Below are 3,971 nucleotides of genomic sequence, written 5' to 3' on the forward strand. Positions count from 1 at the left end.
CTTCCATAGAAATCGCAACTACCTATACACACATATACATAAACTTAAATAATTCCACGTTTCATCAATCTTTGTTTTTCGCTCAAATCCATCTCCACATTGAAAGAATTTTGCTTTTGTAAGCTGAAAATATGAATAAACCACGCTAAGTTTAGTGGATAAAAATTCGAACATTTGATTCGCATCAAATGCCATATACCTTAATTCACAACTAGAAACGATATGATGAATACGATTAATAACCTTTTTACTATCAATCACAATTCACAAGTCACAAAACTAATTCAAAACAGAATTAAGTAGTAATTGGCAATAATCAAAGCAATAATGATGAATACAATTATATATACAACGCGAAACTATTGATATAATTTGATACAGATGCGCATTTTCATGTGAAGATAGCCAAGGGCTATAGAGACTTAATACACATTAGTTTCTAAAATAAGATGATTCCATTCCATTACTTGTAGTCACCATGTCTCTTCCTCTATGTTTGTCTACAGCAGAGCACAACATGCGGAACACACACCCCACCTCGGATTCCCTGCGTCCGAGCGGCGGCACGTCTGCCTCATCACTTCACCGGTGGCGTTGGCACATCTCGCAGACAGTTGATGACCTCACATGGCATAGGGTGCAATGTTCACAAGACCAATGGCCGGAATCGTCTATGTTTCTAGAACTGCTTGATCTAGATGATATACTCCCTTGCCCTTGCTGCTTCTTCCTTTGCCACTTCCGCCTCCCGCAGCCTGGGAGCTGCCTGCCCGACTGCTCACAGTGTGAGAGTCCACGTCGGATAGACCGTTCTCCAAAGCTCGGACGAGGTTCTCAAAGTAATTCTTGGTTACACTGCAGCATTAGAATTTAGGTAGTCATATAACTGCATTTTAGCAGAAACAAAGGCCTCTTTTCTATGAAGCTTAACTCATTATCTAAAACAATGCTACAATTATGGGGCTAAACTCAACAAATTTAAACTTCCTGATTAAATATTGGTCAGATTTACCGGATTGTAGAATTAACATCCAATCATTTTATGGGAGTCACAGGTGGAAAAAGATTTTCTCCATCTCGAGATTTTTCTGCCATTTCCAGTTTGAAATAAAGCTTATAAACAGATCCTCATCATTTCTCTACCCTAAACCCGAGATTAATTGTTCAGCGTAAGCTTTAAACCTGAACTACTACTGTCTACGAGTCAGACTAACTGTACTATCTAATAGTACTAGATACTAATTGTTACCATAAGCTGTACTCGGATTCTCAAGTAGCAGCAATAGGATTCCCTCATCACCAAAAAGACGATTGTCATAAACCAATAGCAGCTGGGAGATAGTACAAATTATCTAACTATAGGTAAAAACTTGATTTAACAGCAATTCATGAGACACAAGCAAGCACTATAAACAGGTAATATAAATGGGTTGAGCACTATGTGGCATAACCCGGTGGCAGTAAATTATGGTTAAATGGAGGGGAGGGGTTGGAGGAAGGGAAGTAGGCTGTTCTTTGTTTTCTTATTACGCTGACAAGGTCGAATCAAGGAAATACTAGGAAGGCCCCAAGCATGATACAATTTGAATTAGCAATACACATGATGATGCAGACCAAATAGGAAGTAGACAAGAGAAATAAACGGTGTAAGGAAATCACCTAGTCAATCCAGCCAACTTTGTTTTAAATTCATTGAACTCCTGTGAAGGACCTTCAGAATTGAGGTAGACCTGAAATTCCTTCTCCGCACACTGATGAAGCCGTTCCAAACCAGACTCCGCCTCACCTTAAGGAACCCAGAAATAAATGTCACAGAGGCACATGAAGAACATGCAAAAAAAAGGGTTCCTGATTCGCATACCTTGTAGATACTCAAAGAACTGCTTCCTAGCAAGTTCCTGCTCGTTTAAATAAAATCCATATGCATAGGTCCATTTTAGGACTCTCCTACATTCAACAATCTGCAGTATGCAAAAAAGCAAGCACTTAAAGAGAAGAAAATATATCTTCCTTACATGAAAGATTATATGTGTGTTCTACACAAACACTTTTTACCCCCGTCCAACCAATTCTAAATAAGGAAACTCTATTTATATCTCTAATGTGTGGGTCCCATTCTCCACTAACAATACTCCATAACTTTTTCTTGGTATCTCTCTCTTCATTTACCAATTACGCATTAAAACAAGTGTCATTCCAAAATTAGTCTACTTTTTGGGGATGGAGGGAGTAATATATTGAGACTGAACTAATGAAACTAGACCTGCTATTACTTAGAAACACAAAAAATACGAGGAGCATCAATGTGCACGGTTAACCATAAAGGTCACAAAAAAATGCTTAGCTTCTGTAAACAAGAAGTCATAAGTGGGCAAATCTCAGACTATAAAAGTCAAGGATGTGACTGTTGTGCTGTTAGTTAATTGCAATACTAATTCATGAGATACAAAGCATGATTTGACAACAGCACTGCTGTGCTAGATACATCAAATTTATCTTTCTCAACTCTCAAGTCCAGCGCACATATAGTACTTTCTAGGCTTCTAAATACATGCAAAATGTAAATTCCAAATACGCCTTAAGAAAGCAGTAGCAATACTGAAACTTAAACCTGCTGCCAAGCCTCTATAATGAACTTAAGCTGGGACTCAGGCTGGCGTTGTTTATCACTTAGCTTCTCTAGCTGCACAATACAGTTTCAAGATTTTAATGATTAAAGTATATGCTTAGGGCCCAAACATAAAACCGAGAGTTTCCTTACATGTACTGTTTGCATCTGATGTAGATTCTCAATTGCTCGTTGCCTAGACTGCAGAAAGGAAAATTATGACTTAAGTCATGCAAAAGAAATAGAAAAATGAAACCCACACAAATTCAAGTAAAGCCACAAAAATTCATTGATAAAGTAATAAAAACTGAACAGACATTACAGATATTAATTAACACCTACCGATTGGTTTGTAGCCCATCTTTCATAATAATGTGTATATCTTTCTAAGGAATTTTTAGCCATCTCTCTCCGTTTTTCAGCTTCATCATACTGTGACAATAGGCCCAGTTAATTGGATAATGTATAGGCTTTTATATTCCAGTGATAATTCAAAGCAGATAACCTTACCACTCCTCCTTGCTTGGCTACTTCATAACGGTTGCATGCATAGAAACCACCAGTCCTTTCTCCATGTTCTGACCATGCACCAAGGCATAACCTACAAGTATATCAATCAAACTGAGATGACTACAGCCACAGTGGTTTCGATTTTTTATCACTCAAAAAAAAGGGTGCTTGGGAAGAAGACATAGACACTAAATGGGCGACAAAATCATAAGTATGTGCATGATGCATATGCAACTAGAAGGCAGAAGATGCAGAAACATAAAAAAAATTTACACAAATAAATACTGTAGCTCAAAATGGGAAGAGGACATACCAACAAAACTCAAATTTACATGGTGGTGTGCATGTAATATGCATGCACCCTTGATTCTTCTCAATCGGCCGCTTGCACTTGGGACAAGGTTTAGAATTAGCCAATATCCTGTGATAAAATCATATGCATGAGAGATGTAAAACTTGGACTATGTATGTACAGGAGAAAAACACCTCATCAACAATATACTCCCTCCGCCCCAAAAGAATATGCACTTTGGGTTCGGCATATGTTTTAATGCAAAATTGGTAAAGTAAGAGAGAGGTAGAGAGAACAAGTAATTAAAGTATTGTTAGTGGAGAATGGGTCCCATCTCATTAGAGAGAAAAGTGTTTGGGACGGAGAGAGTACTAGTTAGATCGATATATACTGATTAAGTTTAGATGACATGAACATGAGGGGTATCAACTCCTAGCAAAACCAGCATACCATTCATATTCTCAGACTCAGCACTATTCTTCATTATCCACTTGGACACAGTTCCACAATCAACTGGGGCGATGGGGCTCCTCAACACACGCAGGGTACACATAGTACATT

The 3,971-nt window shown here is 38.1% G+C and overlaps 1 pseudogene; it reads right to left on the reverse strand.

Moving 5' to 3' along the window:
* Window positions 1–325: 325 nt before the first annotated feature.
* On the reverse strand, window positions 326–3,963 carry LOC121751749 (annotated as a pseudogene).
* Between the last annotated feature and the right edge of the window lie 8 nt (window positions 3,964–3,971).

Source organism: Salvia splendens, chromosome 10 (assembly GCF_004379255.2).
Source record: "Salvia splendens isolate huo1 chromosome 10, SspV2, whole genome shotgun sequence".
NCBI lineage: Eukaryota > Viridiplantae > Streptophyta > Magnoliopsida > Lamiales > Lamiaceae > Salvia > Salvia splendens.